The sequence below is a fragment of the Bufo bufo genome, chromosome 3, assembly GCF_905171765.1.
Source record: "Bufo bufo chromosome 3, aBufBuf1.1, whole genome shotgun sequence".
Taxonomy (NCBI): domain Eukaryota; kingdom Metazoa; phylum Chordata; class Amphibia; order Anura; family Bufonidae; genus Bufo; species Bufo bufo.
Genome location: NC_053391.1, coordinates 442,465,930 through 442,488,106, shown reverse-complemented (window position 1 = coordinate 442,488,106; position 22,177 = coordinate 442,465,930). Strand labels below are relative to the sequence as shown.

Here is a 22,177-nt window from a genome sequence, read left to right as displayed (position 1 = left end):
TTTTGGCAGCTACAGCCATTAACAGTATGATGGGAAACAAAATGTGATCATAGATTGAATTAAAGGGTAACTGTCATATTTTTTTTATTTCCTAGTTTATTAGAGCTAGGCATGTATACCTGAGTTAGTCTGTCAATGATTGTCAAAAGATCTGTAATTACCTTATAATAACAGCTTTCATTAATCTCTTCTGTCCCTTTCCACTGCTCCCTTAAAAGACAGTTGGTAGGGCTTGTCTGTCTCCCCTTTAGTGTAAACAGAAGACAGAGGGGCGGTCCTTCACACTGCATGCCTGCATTAGGCTTCAGAGTAAGGAGGCGTGTCTCTCAGTAATCCAATCTGATTGGCTGGCAGGGAGCTACTGGCTACAGCAAGTGTATATGGGAAGTAAGGGAAAGCAGTTTTGGCCTCCAGAACTGGCAGATGAGCTCATATTGTAAATGTTGAAACAACCGTAACTAAGGGAAAAACTCAAGGAGAACAGTGGTATGTGAAGAAACTAAAGATTGCTTTATGCATAATGCTGCTGCAGCAGTAACATGTGCTAAAATAGATATTTTTTTATGAAAACATGAGTTACCCTTTAATCTTTTTAGCCTTCTACATTAGAACTATTGTATCATATCCATCTATGATCATGATAAAGTTGGCCTTTTGGTTTTACACTTGTGGCTTTGGTATTTAAACATTTGAAAATCCCAAATGTGACTGCAGGAAAGAGAATTAGGAAGTAGATAGGGTTACATAGGATACCACATGGACAGAGGCTTCCTTTCCTACCATGCATCCTTATCAAGTTGGCTGACATCTGTGTTCTTAGTGTAGACATGAAAACGAGTGACAACTAGTACAACTACTATAGGGGTTGTCACCTATTTTAGCTTTTTACCTGATTATGTATTTTTGGAAAAGAACAATATATTGTTTATAATTAACCTTACTCCTCCAACTCCCCCCATTATCACGTGACTTCAGTATCCAATCAGACTTATGCTTATCTCATCCCTATTCTCATTGTCTCCATATATCACAATACACTGCAGTTTACGTTGCATATTTTAAATACAAACGTAATCTTTCCCAAAAATGCAGGGGCCCTTGCAGTTTAGTAGTTCTAGTAGGACTGTCGAGATAGTAGTTCAGTTACCCATATCGTGAATTTAGGTATCCGTTCACACATAAGTGACTAGAAGAGCTTTAGATATTGCCAGTTAGTGTAGATCAACAAGTGATTAAGATGTTAGAAGATCAATACAGCATGTACTTGTGTTGGCGTGGTTATATAACGGTAGTTATTTACAGTGATATATGGGTAACCACATCTATGCGCTGTTGGTAAGGAAAAAGTTGTCCTTCATTGCCTTTCCTTAATTGATTTAGACAGTACTGTATACATAGTAGTGCGTCACTGTTTCTTACCATATCCCAATGCGGAATAGATGTCTTGTAGTTTGGGTTGTTTCTTCCTAGTACTCCATATAGATTAGATGGCTTCTAGCAGATGTAGCATTGTGGTTCAACTAGGACTCACGTTAGAATCACATAAGCGATAGATGACGTAGGAGGTAGGATAGGCTGCATTACAGCAATGTGTCCTGCTATATTACATACTCCACGGCTTTAGTATGTTAATCAGAGAATTCAGATAAACAGCCTGCAATAGGAGTTTTCTTAAAGGGCATCTGTCAGCAGATTTGTACCTATGAAACTGGCTGACCTGTTACAGGTGCACTTGGCAGCTGAAGACATCTGTGTTGGTCTCATGTTCATATGTGCCCACATTGCTGGGTTAAATAAAGTTTTAATATATGCAAATAAGTCTTGAAGAGCAATAAGTGTGCTGCTGTTACATCTAGAGGCTCTGCTCTCTCTACGACTGCCACGTCCTCTCCACTTTGATTGACAAGGTCAGGCAGTAAAAACATCATCACGTCTGCTCCTGTCAATCAGAATGCAGAGGGTGTGGCAGTGACAGCAGAGCCTCTAGGTGTAATGGCAACACCCTCGTTGCTCCTAGAGGCTCATTTGCATATATTAAAAGATCAATTTTCTCAGCAATGGGGGCACATACAGTTGCAAGAAAAAGTATGTAAAGAGCAATGGTCAAAAATTACTTCTGACTGTTGTGCACGTCTGATCTGCAACTACAGGAAACGTTTGGTTGAAGTTATTGCTGCTAAAGGAGGTTCAACCAGTTATTAAATCCAAGGGTTCACATACTTTTTAAGCAGACTGTGATTGTCTATTGTTGTGACTTAGATGAAGATCAAATCACATTTTATGACCAATTTGTGCAGAAATCCATATCATTCCAAAGGGTTCACATACTTTTTCTTGCAACTGTATGAACATGGGACCAACACCGAGGCCTTCAGCTGCCAAGCGTGCATACAACAGGTTGGCCAGTTTCATAGGTACAAACCTGCTGACGGATGACTATTAAATAGGCAGTCCTTACAGTGGTGTTATTAATGCTTAGATAGTAACGCTCCTGTAGTGTGAATTGTGCAGATGCATTTCAGAGCTATCTTAGCTCCTTCCTCAGTGACTATCATTACCAAAAACCCAAAGTGCCACCTGTAGTGGACCAACTGGCTCCTAAACTGTACAGCAGGGGCGGATATACCGCCTGTGCAGCCGGTTCGGCTGCACAGGGGCCCAGTTCAGGAGGGGGCCCCTTCTTACCGGCAGCAGGGGGAGATGAGCGCTTCTCTCTATATTAATCTGTATGGTCGTCCTTAGGACAGCGATACAGATGGATGCTGCCGCAGGGAAGAGGCATCTTCCTGTAGCCTATCAGAGGCCGGTGCAGGCGGCGCAATGACGTCATCACGCCGTCTGAGCCGTACAGCGCGGGACACAGGCCGGAAGAGGCCTGCATCGCATCGCTGAATGCGGCAAGGAAGTAAGTTTGAGTTTATATATTTTTTTATTTATACTTTACTAGGGGCCCTATCTGGCACTCATGGGGGCATCTACTGGGTGCCCTATCTTATGTACTGGCACACATGGGGGCACTATGGAAGAGGAGTAGCACTATAGGGGCCCTATTTTAAATATCGACACACATGGGGGGCACTATGGATGGGGAGGAGCACTATGGGGAGCCCAATCTTATATTCTAGCACACATGGGAGGGCACTATGGAGGGAGAGGAGCACTATGAGGGACCTATCTTATATGCTAGCACACATGGGGGGCACTATGGAGAAGGGGGGAGCACTATGGGGGCATCTACTGGTGACCCTTTGTTATATAATGGCACACATTATGGGGGCATTTTATACTGGCACATTGTCAGGCACCATGGGGACAAGCTGAGGCGCACGATATAGGAGTATTTTATACTGGCGCAAATTATAGGGGAACTATGGGGACCTTGGCTCAACTGGGGGCACTAAGAGGGTTTTTTGGGCACACAGTAGGGGGCATTGGCACACATTATGAGGGTACTATGGGGACATTGGCTCAGAGGATGTATTTTTTATACTGCCACACAACAGGGCATTTTTATGTACTGGCACACATTATAAGGGAGCATTTTTCTACTGTTACACATTATAAAGAGAATTATTACTACCGGGGGCATTATGGTGGGCTTAATTACAGTTGAGGGACTATGAGGAACTTGAATACTAGTATGAGTACTATGGTAGCATTATTACTTCCGGGAAACAGTGGGGACATTATTACTGTAGGAGCACTATTACTACTACGTGTTGTCTGATAGATAGTTATTTCAATTGGTGGGACTTTGGTGGGCACCCTGGCACAGTATCAGCTTAGCACAATTATCTTTGGAGAACATTATGTTTTCACTATTAGTGTCAGGGACACTGTTTCCTGGGCACAGTTATTTTTTTATGTGCCAATTATTAAAGGGGAACTATCTGTGTGTAACTAGTATAGGGAGCACAGCAGGCACAATATTAGAGGTGGCAGGATGGGGTGTTCAGAAGGTGGTAGGATGATGGAAAACTAGGAAACGAAGATGTCTGTCTGTCAAACTCTGCAGAGAGAAGAGATGGCTGAAAAAAATCATCATGGCAGTCTGATCTGAATGGAGAAGAGAACGACAGAGAACATTTACATCAAAGGAGACGTCACTAGATGTAAGAGGTATGTCCTGTATTAGGCTACCTTCACATCTGAGAACAGCCTGCCGGAATACTCCAGCACTGCTGAATGCAGACAGAATGCCCCCCGGCCCTATTAACTATAATTGGGTCTGGCAGAGATCGGGCCACAATCTGGCAAAAATGCAGAGAATCAGCGGGACACAAACCGCTGCATGCCTGGGTTTTTGTCCGACCAATTCCATGCATTCTCTGCCAGTTCAGGTGGCCGGAGCGTAGTGCCACAGGTGTGAAAGTTGCCTTACCCTGTATGTTTTGTATTGCTATAAGTAATGTTAGGACGGAATAGGTTATGTTGAGAATTTGGCTTGGGGGGAGGGGGAGGAAGGCCCTGGCACATTCTTTGCACTGGGCCCCCTGCTGTCTGTGTCCACCCCTGCTCTACAGTATGGGGAGTTCTGCTTCTTGGATGCATTGATGTGGCTCCTTCACAGTGACAACACTATTACAATGAAGAGCAAATCCATCCTATTGTCTTGTTGGAAAGGTGGCATTATATTAGTGTAGTTTACAGCTGTATACGGATGTAGCAGAGTTAACAGTAACAGTCTTAATGTGTTAACTAGATGTGATAACTCACTAAGTGTGTGTGTTAAAGGCTATGTACACCTTTGGGGCAATTTTTCTAATTATTGCATTGCACTCATCTTGAGCTAAAAATAATTTTTTCAGTTGATCTTTCTTAAAAATATATGGAACTTTTTTTTCTGTACAGAGCTGGGATGCTCTAGTAGCAGCCTCTGGATTTTCTCTCTGTTGGGGAGCTGACAAGTTCCTTATCTCTGCTCTCTGACATTATAAATTCTCATTATAGCTCAGTTCTTACTGATAAGAATGCGGCTTAAATAAGTGTTTATGTCCTCTTAGTAGTTTAGAAATAAGGGTTATTAGATGATCCAGTGCAAGCTGAAAGTAGGGGCCCTATCACACAGTTAGAAAAACAGTTAACCCTTTGTAACAGAACGGCTCAATATTTTTAATAAAGGCCAATTGAAAATAGGATTTTTAGCTAGAAATGAGTAAAATGCAATCATAAACAAAATTGCCTCCAGAGGTGTACATCGCCTTTAAGTCTGCTGCATTTGCATAGACTAATTGTACAAACAATCATTATTCTTTTAGGTAACCTTCTTACAAATTTGCAGAGAGCACCTGCTTACTGTGAGACTAAAAATTTGTGTTATTGTATTCATGCATTATGGACTTGAATTCTGCTGCAAGGGGTTGTTCTAGATAGCTTCATTATCACGATTATACACTGGTTTAGTAGGCATTTCGAATACAGAAAAAATAACACCCACCAGGATAATCTATTCTATTGCTTTTAGTCCATATGTATGGTCATAAAACACATTGATGTCGTTTCTTGTGCTCTTTGGGATGGTTTTATGCAGGATCATTTCTAGCATTTAAAACTCACGCTAACATTCAGGATATAGCCTCTTTCAGAGGAAAATAAACGTGCCCTCCTCCCATAAACACCAAGCCAACATGGAAGTTTTTATGGAGTGGAACAAAATAAATTCCTTGTTCGCACATAATTATAAAGTCACCACTTGTGATACAATACAATCCATAATAAAGTGTCTACACTTACCAAATTGGTCCCCTCTGAACACTGCATAACTGCAGATCTGAGTTGCGAGTAGTCTCCAGTGTAGTGTTCATCTCTGTTGCATATGATGCATAGATATTACATGGGTGAGGATGTGAAACGGCATAATAATGTTTAATATTATAATGTATTTAAGTATAATTATATTAATATGTCATGTTCTTTTTTTATCTTAGGAATACCCCATGAACGGAAGATATAGAAAACAACAAAGTTAAAAGAGCAGGAGTGGGATAAACTGAGAGAACGCAAGTAAGCCTTTTCCCTATCTTTGTTATGTGTGTTCCCCTATCAATTAGTCCTGTCTCAGTGGTAGTGTGAAATAACATGGGGTGTTCACAGCTTTTCTGGTGTTTGGGATTTTTTTTATTATTTTCTTTTCTTTTTACAAACCCACAGATTCACACACAGACATAATATACATTGCAGATTTATAGTTCTGCATGTATTCAATGCATCACACAATTTCAAAAAGGTCCTTACATTACTTTGACTATTTACGAATTGTAATTTGGGCCCTCATTATGTTTGATGCTTAATGTGTACTAGTGTATGTTTCATCTGACCTTATAACTGCTAGGAAAGAAAGAAGTCTAATGACATTTTAATTTTGCATTTTGCCATCTTTTTATTTAAACATTTTGCACTACTTAATTGTGCTGGAAAAAAAACATTGAGTTAATTTAAAGGTGTCATCAGTATCTGACCGGTGGGGAACGACACCCAGGACCCACTGCTGATCGGCTTTTTGAGAAGGCAGAGGCGCTCACATGATCACCTCGGCCTTCTTGCAGCTTAGACTATGCCAGTGACATCACATTCATAAAGTGAATGGGGCTGAGCTGCGATACCAAGCACAGCCTCTATACAATGTACGACGCTGGGCTTGGTAGGCTGTGAGGAGGCATCAATGCTCACAGGAGCTCTGGTGAGTGCCACGGCTTCCTCAAACAGCTGATTGGCAGGAGATCCCAGGTGTCAGATCTCCACTGGTTAGATACTGATGACCTATAGGTCATCAATTAAAAAAATGTTGGAAACCCCTTTAATTTCTCATTTAATTTCTGAGTCTGAAGTCTGAACTTTGAGCCATTTCATTCTTAGCTTAATAGGGTTGTCTCAACTGAGAAAATGGGGGCATATCGCTAGGATATGCCCCCATTGTCTGAAAGGGGCGGGTCCCACCAGTGGGACCCACACCTATATCAAGAAAGGAGCGGGCAAAGTAGTTGGCGCTCTCCCCTTAGAAGTGAATGGGAGCGCAACGCACATGACCAACCACCACTTCCATTCACTTCTATGGGCCCGACGGAAATAGTCGAGCCATCGTTCGGCTATTTTCGGCGGCCCCATAGGAATGAATGGAGGGCGGCTGCGCATGCGCAGTACCATTCTGAAATTTCACAGACCCTTTTCTTATTGCCTTCTCTGAAACTTTACATACGTTCTTAAAACTGTGAGATAGCATCACAAACACTGATCTTTTAAGATGGTTATACACATAAGAGCTAAGTTGGACGAATCAGGAGCACCAGCCGACTAACCTCACAGATTATGTTTAAGGAAAGAAGCATGCTCGTTCCCCGTGGAAAATGCATGCATGCATGCTTGGCTTAACTGATCGCATCTGTGTATTGGGGGTAGTGTGAGGAATAGCTGTTTGGCTGACTACTTCTGGGTGCATGGTCACCTTTAGGACCATCAACCTTCTTGGACAGTGGGAGTTTGAAGGTACAGTTAACATCATGAAAAAACATGTGATTAACCGTGTAACCCTAGTCAAGTCAATATTTTCTCTACAGAAGACACAAAATAGATGGACATAATGTTGGCTTGAAGCACGTAGCTTACAGTTCAGATGCAATAAGGGCAAAATCTATGAGGTACAGTGGATATAAAAAGTCTACACACCCCTGTTAAAATGTCAGATTTCTGTGCTGTAAAAAAATGAGACAAAGATAAATCATTTCAGAACTTTTTCCACCTTTTAATGTGACCTATAAACTGTACAACTCAATTGAAAAACAAACTGAAATCTTTTAGGTGGAGGGAAGAAAACAAAACAAAAAAACTAAAATAATGTGGTTGCATAAGTGTGCACACCCTCTTATAACTAGGGATGTAACTGTGTTCAGAATTAAGCAATCACATTCAAAATCATGTTACATAGGAGTCAGCATACACCTGCCACCATTTAAAGTGCCTCTGATTAACCCGAAATAAAGTTCAGCTGCTCTAGTTGGTCTTTCCTGATATTTTCTTAGTTGCATCCCACAGCAAAAGCCATGGTCCACAGAGAGCTTCCAAAGCATCAGAGGGATCTCATTGTTAAAAGGTATCAGTCAGGAGAAGGGTACAAAAGAATTTCCAAGGCATTAGATATACCATGGAACACAGTTAAGACAGTCATCATCAAGTGGAGAAAATATGGCACAACAGTGACATTACCAAGAACTGGACGTCCCTCCAAAAGTGATAAAAAGACGAGAAGAAAACTGGTCTGGGAGGCTACCAAGAGGCCTACAGCAACATTAAAGGAGCTGCAGTAATATCTGGCAAGTACTGGCTGTGTGGTACATGTGACAACAATCTCCCGTATTCTTCATATGTCTGGGCTATGGGGTAGAGTGGCAAGACGAAAGCCTTTTCTTACGAAGAAAAACATCCAAGCCAGGCTACATTTTGCAAAAACACATCTGAAGTCTCCCAAAAGCATGTGTGAAAAGGTGTTATGGTCTGATGAAACCAAGGTTGGCCATAATTCCAAAAGATTTGTTTGGCGCAAAAACAACACTGCACATCAATAAAAGAACACCATACCCACAGTGAAGCATGGTGGTGGCAGCATCATGCTTTGGGGCTGTTTTTCTTCAGCTGGAACTGGGGCCTTAGTTAAGCTAGAGGGAATTATGAACAGTTCCAAATACCAGTCAATATTGGTACAAAACCTTCAGGCTTCTGCTAGAAAGCTGAACATGAAGAGGAACTTCATCTTTCAGCATGACAACGACCCAAAGCGTACATCTAAATCCACAAATTAATGGTTTCACCCGAAGAAGATTAAATTTTTGGAATGGCCCAGCCAGAGCCCAGATCTGAATCCGATTGAAAATCAGTGGGGTGATCTGAAGAGGGCTGTGCACAGGAGATGACCTCGCAATCTGACAGATTTGGAGTGTTTTTCCAAAGAAGAGTGGTCAAATCTTGCCAAGTCAAAATGTGCCATGCTGATAGATTCATACCCAAAAAGACTGAGTGCTGTAATAAAATCAAAAGGTGCGTCAACAAAGTATTAATTTAAGGGTCTGCACACTTATGCAACCATATTATTTTATTTTTATATTTTTCTTCCCTCTACCTAAAAGATTTCAGTTTGTTTTTCAATTGAGTTGTACAGTTTATAGGTCACATTAAAGGTGGGAAAAGTTCTGAAATTATTTATCTTTGTCTCATTTTTTTACAGCACAGAAACCTGACATTTTACCAGGGGTGTGGACTTCTTATATCCACTGTATATTCTCTTTTATTGGATGGATTTACACTAGTTACACCAGCTTTCTCAACACTGATGACAAATATGAATATTCTAAGACCTTATTGGGAAGAGAATGGTTTAACCCATACTCTGTATAATAAAGATATATGACGTGAGTGGACTTTTAGTGTGAATTTGTTTGTTATAGTTTACAGGCTTTATTGTTCATTTGCTTCCTAAATGTCAACATTAAAAATGTCCTATCATCTTGCTTCTTCAGAGTGTCAGAATTTCATTTTTTCCTATTTTTTCCCCAATAATGTTATTGAATGTTGTTATGGTGGATACACACATTTTGATCTGTTGCAGTTATGGAAATGGTAACATCTTCGCTCGTCTAAGCATAATGTAAACAGAAATATTTTGGGCAGAATAAGCATGTGTATCTCTATTTTTACAGCCTGATCATGGACTGGACTAGGGCCACCAGTGACTGGTCACCTTAACTGTCAATGTTGTGTGAAAGACATATTTTAATATATGACCATTATCTCCTGCAGAGGGTGAGATAATGGGATGAAAATAACATTTTTACAACAACCTTCATGTCCGAAAAGACACTTGACACCGCAAGAAAATGTGTTTATCTCCTGAAGGACAAATTCCTTCCACGCATCAGCCACTATCATTCCCCTTTGTTAAAGAATGAGAATGATAGTACTTGACAGTAGTGGGGTAAGAATAGGAGAGGCGTATATTCTGTGTTTTATTCCCTTTTCTCTTGTGCTGGTTTTCTAATGTATGAAATCCTGTAGTCTATTTCAGCTTATAGAGCATATGTCATTTTTAATCATACCTCCAAAATTGTGGGGTCTTATAGTGCTTTCTAATAGATTTTTTTTGTCTTATTAAATGACAGTATTAGGGTACTTTACAGATTTTGAGGTGGATTTGCCATATATTTTACCTCATGCATTGCAAACAATATAATCCAGAAGGAAATTATGATATATTTTTTCAACAGAATGGGAATGTTGAGCCTTGGAAAACCTGCAGCCTGCCCTGATTGTCGCACAGATTTTATCAACTAAAGTCTGGCAATTTCACCAGATTTGAATATCACCTAAGAGGACTTCAATAATATCTTGAAGGAGATTAAACTTGGTTTTTTTTATGTGGTTGAGGACAGTTTAGTTCTTTGTTTGTTTTAGTCAATTCAATCTATTTCTATTAAAGGGGTTGTGCAGCGTTTTTTTTCCCAGCCAATTCTCAGCCTATTTGCTGGGTAGCAGCCGGATATCCACCGGACCTCATTATAATTAAAGGGGGAGGCATTCCGGCAGGCTGTACTCTGCCGGAACAGCCTGCTAGATCCCTTGCCGCGTATCTAAGACTAGCCGTAAATAACAAAAGAATATATACTCACCCTTTTTCCCCTCTGCTTCTTCTTGCGCTTAGCTCAGGTCCTCACGGCTGCTCTTCGTTTTACAGGGATTGCTCGAGTTTTTATTTAACTCAGAAACCCCTTTTAACTACTTTAGTGAAAAATGCAAAGGACCGAAATGTGGTCCACAAAGACAAGCAAATAGGTTCACTGTGCTGCTGTTCAGCTGCTCGCCTATACACTGGCAATAAAATGGGTTGGCGGTTTGACACTTTTACACTGTTCTGAGATGTCATGCGGTTTTTATTGTACAGGAAGCATGTACCGATTGTTAATTAATATTCTAGTGAATAGAGCAATAAACTAATATGCATAAGGGACATCATCTTGTGCTCATTTACGCAAGGCATTTATTGTTTAAGAAAGAACGCTTCTAATTTTTCAGATGCTAACCGTGTCCTGCTGCAGCCAATAGTTTTTCGTTTTCATTTTTTTTTCTTTTTTTTCTTCCTGCCTTCCAAGATCCATAGCTTTTTTACTTTTCCATGAACATTTTTTGTGGGCCAAGTTGTATTTTTTGTGGCACCATTTAATTTACCTTACCATGTATTGAAATATGGGGGGAAAGTCTTTGTGGGGTGAAATAAAAAAATTTCTTTTTTTTTACAGCTTTCACTGTGCACTTAAAATGAGATGTTAGTTATTGTGGGGGTTAGTATGATTACAGCTAAACACAATTTATATTGTTTTTCCTATGCTTTAGTACTTTCAAAAAAGTTTAAAACATAAAATATAAATTTGCTTTGTGTCACCATACTCATAGAAAAAACTATTAAAAAAAACTTTTCTGTCACCTAAATGCCATAGTCGCTATTGACCGTGGCTTCTGAGGGGTTAAATCACTGGTAAATTATGTCCTTGCCACTGCAGGTGGGTATTAATAGTATAACACAGCTGGCACTTGGTGTGTGGAGTGGGTTCAGCTTCTGAGCTCACTCCATACACCCTTTCCTCGATTATTATGTACATGTATGTCAAATGTTGGGAAGGGGTAAAAGATAATCTTTTCATATAAATGGCACTTACTACCCTTATCAGCCATAACATTAAAACCACTGATAGGTGAAGTGAATAGCACAGATTTTCTCATGACAATGGCTCCTGAAATGGTGGAATATATTAGGCAGCAAGTGAACTGTCAATATTTGAAGTTGCTTTGCAAGCAGGAATAATGGCAAGCATAAAGATTTAAACTCAGGACCCCAGCTCTGTTAGACTGGATTTACATCCCGTTTTTGTCTTACGTTTAACGTATACAAAAACATATACTTTTAAACGGATGCCTCTGACAGATTGCTTACGGTGGCATCCATCACCATAGGGTTCCATTGTTGAAAAAAATGTACGTTAACGTGATGGAAAAGTGACGTCTACTACGCTTTTGCATCCCTTTTTTTTCCCAATGTATACATTAAACGTAGGGCAAAAATGTGATGTGAACCCAGCCTAAGATAACAATGCAAACCACTGAGCCATCATGCTGCCCAATCAATAAAGGGATCCTTAAATTTGCTGATATACAGGGATCTCAGGAGTCAGAACCCAACAATTCAAACACTGATATCCTATACCAAGAATCGGCCATCAATGGAAAACCCCTTTCATATGCAATTAATGTTCCTGCTCCTATCTGTATAATCATGTGCATCCCTCAGATTCTTATATCATTTTATATTCTATCATTTTTCATATTATAATACAAAACAAAATGCCAGTTATGTTATTCCATTCCGAATAGTGGTTCACTGGTGCTTCTACTCTGTATTTAGTAAGGGGTAATTACCTCTGGATGTGTCCAGCACCACTTGTGCTTTTTCTAGTGCGCTTTATAAATACCTTACAGCAGGAAAAAAAACGAATCCTGTAGCTGTAATCCGACAAGACTTTTTCTTTTGTTTAAATATTAATTCCAAGAAATTGAATGGCAATTAGCAAGCAGATGAAATATGGGTTTTAAAAAGTTGCAATTAACAGAAAAAAAACACACAAAAAAAACAAGTTGCGCAACACTGTCACACCATACTAGAGTTTACGCGTTTTATGTAAAGTGCCACCCTATTCTGAAGCGCTTTACAGACATTAACATATCCTGCTTTCCCCAGTGGAAATCACAATCTAAATTCCCTTCCAATATGTCTTTGGAGTGTGTGAGGAAACAGGAGTAGTTGGAGGAAACCCACCCAACCCACATGTTGTCCTTGGTCAAAATTGAAGCCAATGACTGGCTTCAGCAGTGATATGGCCACAAGCAGCACATCACAGGTGAAGCCAGCCATTGACTTCAGCAGAGGATGTGACCATGTCCAAGCAGTTCTGGAAGAAAACAAGCCAGGGACTGGAACGTGGGCACAGCGGAGGCAGCTCGAAGGACCAGAGTGATGGGGTGCAGATAAGAGTGAATCTTCTATTTACAGAGGCAGGCTGCGGGTACTTCTTAAAAACTCAGTGTTCCCCAAGAACACCTTTAAGTCAGTTATACAGACAGTCAATAGCTATTGAGGTTTACAGTACTTGACAGAACAGTTTTATGGCATCTTGTAGAAACTCTACTGTTTGTTTTATTAAACCACTTTATGAATAATAAAAGAGGCAGCAAACATTCCGCATGTCTCATACATTACATTGTCGGACAGCTTTGGTAGCTGCATTGCTCCCTAATTGACCACAGTTTTGTAATTTTGCTGGCCATACTTTTATTAAAATAGATTTCCAGCAACATTGGAAGCATTATAACAGATGGCTCGAGATATGTCCTTTTATGAACGGTTGATGTTTTTTCATAAATTGGTATACAATTATTTTAAAACGCCCCCAATCAGTGTTTTCATATTTCTGGAGGGCCTCTATTCAAGATGGACATTTTAAGGGAAGCAGTGGCTGACCTACTTTTATGTCTCTGAAACATTTGGAATGTGAATTTGTTAAATTTCCTTGCACTTAAAACCAGTTTACCTTGAGAGAACACGTGTATGTACTGAGGTTTACTATCATGGTATACCTCAGAATTTTGTCATTCTAAGCGTATGACTACACTGCGACATGTGCCGTGCGACAAAAAATGTATGCAACATCTCTTGTAATGATTCACAATGTTATGAGATGCTACAACATGACAGTCCCAAAAGATCCAGACATGCTACATATATACTGTTATGTCCTCCTTATGTGTTCTAGGGCATAAGTTGACATGCAGGTAAAATCTCTGCTAGCAACTCACAGACACTGGAGTAACATGCTGCGGTGGCGAGTCTGGTCTCTCTGTGGCAGAGCAGACAGGGTTGTGCTGTTATTGTGGCATCCAGCCTCCTTGTCAGCTGGTATTTAATCTCTTTTTGTTTAGGCCAAGCACTTAGTTAAGTTTGAGACTGTCAACCCGTTGGGGCTGCCATTTAGGGTGCATCGTCCAAGTAGGTAGGGATAGTGGAGTGGGTGAAAGTACAGGGCTGCACTATTCCCTCATTGAAGGAATGCCCAACTGTGAAAGTAATGGTTAAACTTTCACAGTCTACCGCTATAGAACATCTAATAATGTGGAAGGGGAGCAGTAGTAATCATTAAAACATAACTTTTAATGTATTAAGGCTAAAAAAAAAGCATATAATAATGCCCTTAAATTAAAAAAAAACATAAGACCGAGAACGCCAAAAACATGTATACCATCTTGTGCATATATATATTAACCAACAAATTGAAAAAAGTCTGGTAAGAAAGTAGATGAACCTTACCAATCCTGTAGTTCTGCCTGATGTGAGCGTAGCTCGAAATGGAGTGCAGCAAGCGACAAATCTCTCCTGACGCTCCTTATCAAGATGCTTTTCTTTTGATGTCAGGTACGGCTTCAACACGTGATGGGTGGGGGCAGGGACCTATTCTGTTCCTAGTAGTCCCTAATCAAGCTGTTACACCCTAATGACCTCCTAATCCAGAGTCATTGCCCTGAAAAGAGCGGCCCTGTCCGGAAACTTGCCCTGATCTCAAGGCCCAGGGCAGTCCTCACGCTATAGTACAATATATATGCTGAAAAGGTGGTATATTAGATAGAACCAGAATGGTGCACCCAAAGGAAATAAAAAAACTATATAAAGTGCAAAGAAAACAATAGAGAAGTGCAAAAAGAAACCTTATAATATCTAATCTAATTATTACTAGCCCCAGAATCATCAGGGGACACGGGGCTAATGTCCATTAACAACATGGAAGATATTCATTATTTACGGACTTCATAAATTGTCGTACAATGGTAGTCGTATATTTAATGACTTGTGAATGTGGCATACAATACATGGGAAAAGCACGTAGGGAACTACGTCGCCGGAACATGTCAATGATGTCCGCAATAAGGAGGAGTCCCCAATCGCCAGACATGTTCATGCTTTCCACGAGGGGCAAACAACCGCCATCAAATTCAAGGGAATAGAACGCTTTCATAAATCACCTCGCATTGTTGATTCGGACAAACGTATACTACAAAGGGAGAGTTAGTGAATTTTTAAATTGGACACCTCTAGCCCGCTGGGCCTCAATGAACAACTTGATTTTGGGTGTTGTATCTGAGACACTACTTTCTTTATCTCTACATCTTTACCACGTCTTGTAGTGAGCAATCAGCGAGAGGACCAGCCTTTTAATGTCTATTATCTGCCCATAGCGCCTGTCCTGTTATTTGACAGTTGGACCCATTATAATTATCCAGCCCTGTGGAGTGACAGGGCAGTGTGGGAGGGATGCGTTTACATCGGAGTATACAGGATTGGTAAGATTCATCTACTTTCTTACCAGACTATTTTTCAATTTGTTAGTTAATATACATATGCGCAAGATGGTATACATGTTTTTGGCATTCTCTGTCTTATAATTTTTTTATTTTATTTAAGGGCATTATTATATGCTTTTTTTTTTTTTAGCCTTTATACATTAAAAGTTATGTTTTAATGATTACTACTGCTCCCCTTTCACATTATTAACTGCACTATTCCCTACCTAACATGAGAAATATAAATGTGCATGAAAATACATCCTACATTGCTAACTAACAGGCTAAAACATACCAGTGATGCCACATTGTGTGGTGAGGAAGAGAATCACAAATGTGATGCTTGTCCTTCAGATGATGTTGGAAGAGGTGGCTGCTATAAGCTGGGTTGATGATGTTACCAGGGTCATAGGTGATAAGGTACATTGGTTCGCATGGGACACACAAAGAAATAAATGCTGGCTAGCTAGAAACTATTTGCGCAAACAGTTACTAGATGGAGCTAAAGCAACATGAATACTAGCACAATAAATTTACCATACATACATTTACCATACATGTTTGCTGGAAACATAACATATATACATATACCCAGTTTTCCTCAGATCCTAAATCACACATATCTCTTATGTTGAGGTATAGTGTGGAGCGAAGAGAGCTTCAGATGCTTCATACGAAGTCGCTTCGTTCAAAACATCGGAATAATGGTGTACGGAGAGAACAGTACAGTGGTTTTCCACTATATAAATCAATTACCGAAGTTATTCAACGAAGTCACACTCAACTTCGTGAATGACTAATTTCGGCTCATTGGAGCCCATGCATTCTTATAGTGTACGGAGATGAATCTCCGTACAGTATTATTCAGAAGTTTTGAACAAAGCGGCTTCGGATGAAGCATCCGAAGCTCGCTTCGCTCAACACTATTGAGGTACATTGCTCTAGTCATCTTTTCTTTCTATTTTGTAAGTATCAGGTTCCTGGCATATTATTCATGAATCGGTACAATCAGGATGAACAATAATGCAGTTTCTCCCAAGATTGTGAAATCCTGCAGTGCCGGAAGGGTACACACAGCAAAGAATAAACGCAAATAGACATGCACTCTTGTAGCATTCTTAAAGGGGTTGTCCATGATTTATTTTATTTTTTACTAATTTCACCCTCCAGAACTCGTGAAGGTAAGTATACTTACCTGCTCCCCAATGCATGGTGGGCATTCTTCACTTCTGGTCCCCGTATGTAAACTCCTGCATGGATAGGGTCACATGTGCCCCTGCAGTGATGTGGTGCTTGGGAACTGAGACCAGTGATTGGCTGCAGCAGCACATGTGACCTTGTGCAGGAACTTTACATGTGGGGACCAGAGGGAGCCAGAACCGAGCAGCGGGAGCAGGTAAGTATACTTCTCTGGTAAGTATACTTTTAAAAAAAAGTAAATGGTGGACAACTCCTTTAATAAAACACAGCATAACATATTCTACTATGCACTTTATTCATTTTCATAAAGTAGTCATACATTGAACCACACATCATCACTGGAAGCCTCGATGCTTTGAGGTTTCAGGAGCACTGGCTCCTTTCCAGTTGTCTGCAAATTGAGCCTTTTCTATAAAAACTATAAATGCTGACAGTAAAAGTCAGAAATATTCCTTTTGTAGAGCTCACTATTGACCTGTTCCCCTTCAACATCCACTCCTCCAACCTTCCATTCCTGTGTTTTGCTTTTGTTGATATACCTTAAGAATATCTGAGTTTTGTATGCTACTCCAGTCTTTGTGTTGTCTGGGGGTAATGTCTACTTATACAAACATTTATTAACTAAACATTCTTGAGTTTAGCTGTAACACAAAATTAATTTCTTATGGCAGTAGTCTATAACACAACTGAAAGCGTGGAGTATCAGATTGAGAAGGAACCTTATAACTAACTGTAAATCCTGTTAATAATGCTCCTCTCTTCCTCCTCACTTCATAAGTCTTTATTTATGTACGTGAAAGAAGATATATACTATAAAGGAACATGAGTAGTATATAGACTTGTAAATAGTAAAAGTAGCCAGTATCTGCCATCATATGGAATCCCAATTGAATGTGAAAAGTTTTACAGATACGTTTGGAAAATCAGTAACAAATTAGATAAGTTTCTGGTGTTATGTAAAGAGTTTAAAGGGATTCTGTCACCAGTTTCTTACCCCCCCATTTAAAAATATGGTTATGTTCATGGAGCACTAGCGATTCCTAATGTGGTCTTATAACCGAAATCCGTAGGCTCATTTTGTCTAAAAAACGTTATAACTAACCTGTCATTCATCTCACAAATGTGCCCAAGGGGATTATCATGTCTTCCAGATGCCGCCCGTACCCGCCGCCGTTTGTGCCCAGCTCCTCCTTTGCTGTCATCAGCGCCGCCTCAGAATCCTTCGCTACGCCTCCGGCTCTCCCTCACTCCCCCCTCCTTCTTCTCTAACATCCCGCGCGTGCGCACAGGCCTGTGCCTGATGCGCCCGTGCGGACTTCTCCGTTCGGCTTCATGGAGCGAAGTGTGCATGCGCCGGTTGCCGGGTACGGGCGGCATCTGGAAGACATGATCATCCCCTTGGGCACATTTGTGAGATGAATGACAGGTTAGTTATAAAGTTTTTTAGACAAAATGAGCCTACGGATTTCTGTTATAAGACCACATTAGGAATCGCTAGTGCTCCATGAACATAACCATATTTTTAAATGGGGGGGGTAAGAAACTGGTGACAGAATCCCTTTAAGAACTTTATAATGGAAAAAATTGCTCTTCCTTATAACAGTTAAAGAGGATAGGAAATAAGCGGTCAGACCCCTTGCGGTGATGAGAACAGGGGTGCACAAGTTCCTACGAACTGCACGCACCTTCTCCGCTCCGGAAGCTCTAAACCTGGAAGTCCCATAGAAGTGAATGGAGCGGTGGACGTGGTACTGCTGAGTTCTCATGGGACAGTTTGGCAGTACCTGCGGACCCACGTTTTTGTCATTGGTCGGAGTAAGTGTTATTAGTGGTACAACTCTTTAAGTCATTTGCTCACCATATTCACAATATCTGCTTATTGTCTATGAATAATGGCATTCATGTTTATGTCCAGAGGCTGAAACCTTTAGACCATATACTTCTCATAGCTGAGAATTCATGACAAATGTACTCGCCAAAATTATGTATATTCATAAATCATCAACATAAATGTAATGTCCAAAAATATTTTTACACCTAAAATGCAAACAACAAAATGAACACACTTGTTTAGAATTGTTTAGAATTGTCACTTGTAGACTTATCTTCTTATGGTAGACCTTGCTTTTTAATAAACACACTGAAGCTGTTTTCACACATTTTCACAAATTTTTGCAGCATTTTTTTCCAGCGTTTTTTTGCAGTAAAAACACCAGCTCCAGATGTTAGCTGAAGGTGTATGAGAAATATGAAATGCAGGGCACACCAGCATTTTTGTTACTGGCTTCTTTGTCCATTCGGTGACGTTTTTGTTTCTATGGCTTCTTTTTAAAAATGAGTCATGCTGTAGCTCTTGCTGTTTTTTTAAGCATTTACACATCACCTTCTCTATAGAGGAAAAGCGCTTTAAAGAAAAAAAAATATTGGTCAAACATGCTGTTTGCAAACTACACCCTAGAAAGTCACAGAAAACATGGCAAAAATCTCAGGTGGCCAAATAAAAATGGATAGATGGATGGATAGATAGATAATAGATAGATAGATAATAGATATATAGATATGAGATAGATAGATAGATAATAGATATATAGATATGAGATAGATAGATAAATAGATAGATTCTGTAATGCTCACACAGAGGTAACCAGCTTTAGGTACCAGCTGAAGTAGGTCAGATCTTTCCCTAGGGCACCGAGATGTAAATGGCCCTCAGCATCTCTATGTATAAACTGCTGCAGGACATAATGGGACCTTTTAGCTTTTAACCTGTAGCCCAACTACAGCACATGGTAATGTGAAAAAAATTTGAGAAAACTGCAAAACTCTGCCTACGAGAACAGATTATGAGGCATAAAGAGCTACTCCGCCATTATTTAATATATAAAGCTGAGTGTATGTGTATGTATGTCCGCTAAAGGAATCCGCACCGTCGCATTTACAATCACAAAATTTGGCACACATGTACATCAAGTGTCTGGAAAGGTTTTAGACCAGGTCTCAGCTCTCACATGACCCTTATCATAAAAATGAAGTTAAAAATCAACTTTTAGGTCCCGCTAAGCCAAACCCCTGATCCGGTTAAGCCACGCCCCCTCCCACTCCTCAGCCGACAGGGATTGAAAAAAGGAAGTTAAAAATAAACTTCTGTCAGCTGCAGAGGTGGGAGGGACGGTGACTATCTCCCTGCAGCTCACACTCAGACAGTACAGTGCTGCTGTCTTAGAGTGAGCTGTTCAAAAGGACACGCCCCAATCTGGTTAGGCCACGCCCCTCCCACTCAGCCGACAGGGATTGAAAAATGAAGTTAAAAATCAACTTCTAGGTCCTGCTAAGCTTCCCCCCTGATCCGGTTAGGCCACCCTTCTCCCACTCAGCCGACAGGGATTGAAAAAAATGCTGTTAAAAATTTACTTCTGTCAGCTGCAGAGGTGGGAGGGACGGTGACTTTCTTCCTGCAGCTCACACTCAAGACAGCACTGTGCTGCTGTCTTAGAGTGTTCTGTTCAAAAGGACACGCCCCCGATCCAGTTAGGCCACACCCCCTCCCACTCCTCAGCCAACAGGAATTGAAAAATGAAGTTAAAAATCAACTTCTAGGTACAGTGCTGTTGTCTGAGAGTGAGCTGTTCAAAAGGACATCCCTGTGTCCATCCAGGACCTGCGCCAGATGGAGGACAGGGAGTCTGAAAGCCAGACTGTCCAGCCTAAAACTGGACCTCTGGCCACCCTAGGGGCAGACTGCTGTGGAGGTCCCATTTTAAGGAGATGGGGCACTGTGGTGGGGGCTGTGGAGGTCATTTTGAAGGCGGCGGGGTGCTGTAGATGTCACTGTTATAGTGGATACTGTCGACACACAAACATTAAATGAAATAGATTAAATATACCCGAGCGAAGCCGGGTCCTTCAGCTAGTTCTAAATATATTTGAGCTCTCTGTCCTGTGTACACACCAAAGTGAAGGGACATTTACACTGTGCAAAAAGCAGTCCGTGTATAATTAGCTGATCCGGCAGTGTGGGCCATGCAGGTCAGTCAATTCTGCAGGGCTGGCAGTGAAAGGGTTCATGTAAGCAATCGTTTGCGTTTTCTTTTTGTGTTTTCAGTTTATTTGAGGGTGTAATTACGAGCTAGAAAAGGGTTTCTCTCCTTGTTGTCTGCATACGAATGACAATGAATTCCCCTTGGCCAGTTCAGACATCAGTAGGTGTCTCCAAATCTTGACAGCTTTGTTCAGATGTTCAAACGATACATTACAATTATCTTAAAGGAAGGGGAATGCAGTGGGCTGCCTGCTGTCAGATACAACAGCTCCCATTCTCGCTGCCTCTGGGAACCTTTCAGTGAAATGATCTGAGAGAATGCAGCTCTTTGTGCTCATCATTTGTGCACTTCATACTGCTCAATGACTGTCTAGGTAACAGCTTTGTGCATTTATAAGTTCTATTTGCTACTAAACCTAAAAAATGAGCTGATGAAAAATATTTTTCGATTTTTTTTTTTTTTTTTTTTTTTTCTTTGTACATCGTTCACTGAAAAAAAATAATAGAAAAATGTGAATATTGCTGTTCATTTAAGTGTAGCCATACGAACATATCGCTGAGATATTGGGATCATATACCCAGTATAAGCAAGGAACGTATGTCTCTGTAGTGCACGTATGTGGTACATACCACAGGACTAATTCTGGATGTCCAGTGGTTGTCAAAAGTACCATAAATCTCATGGGAACCTAGTCAAAGCAGATAGTTTGCACTTTGCATGCATAAGATAGGTTTTGCTAAAATCCATAAGCATACCTCCTGCTCTGACCACGTTTAGTGCCTAGTAGACTCAACACACACCTGAGTCTAACTTAGACACTAGTCCCGATCTGCCTGTTCTTTTGGTGACTTTAGTAAGGCAATATTAGCCAAGTGATTTTATGTTAATAGTTTCTCAATAAAGATTTATTTTGTTATTTTTAACCGTCCATCTAAGCAGTGATACTATAATCTGTAGTAGGGGCTAAGTGTCAGCTTTTTGTTTTCTGAAGAAGCCTGGAGGCCACCTTACGCATTAGTGTACTGTCACCCGGACCCGCTGACAGTCTAATGTGTATGGGGAACTCCTGACTCAACCCCAACAGCTGATGTAGGGGGAAAGAAGGATCCGGTAAAGTGAATATTTTTGCCTACATTTTTTTTGTTCTCCCAGGAGATAAGCTCTCCTCTCTTCCCATTGACAACACATGCACGCTGGGCCGAACTGAACGTGTATGTTTATTTGGAAGTGGGGGGTGGGGGGCTGACAGGAGTTGAGAGAGCTGTTGGCCGGACGATTTTTCAGCTGACAGCTATTGATTGGGTTTGGCCAGCTTAAAGTGTAACTGTCATTCTTTTTTTTTTTTTTTTGTAATGTGCAGGGGCAGTGTTACTGACCATTTTTGTAATATACTTTAATTACAGAAACCATACATTTCTATTAGAAAAATTGCTCTAAAGTGGCCAATTTTGAGCCTCAGTAACGCTCCTCTGTCTTGTGTTTACTTAACTTGGGAGACTTGCTCAATACTGACT

At 40.6% G+C, this 22,177-nt stretch overlaps 1 protein-coding gene across 1 annotated transcript in view; it reads left to right on the top strand.

Annotated features, from left to right (window-relative positions):
* The window catches only part of ST6GAL2 (ST6 beta-galactoside alpha-2,6-sialyltransferase 2), a 167,801-nt gene that overhangs the window by 59,091 nt on the left and 86,533 nt on the right, over window positions 1–22,177 (top strand). The window contains exon 2 of the mRNA XM_040425058.1: window positions 5,928–6,003. The gene's annotated coding sequence lies outside the window, so the exon portion shown is untranslated. The remainder of the gene's footprint in view (window positions 1–5,927; window positions 6,004–22,177) is intronic.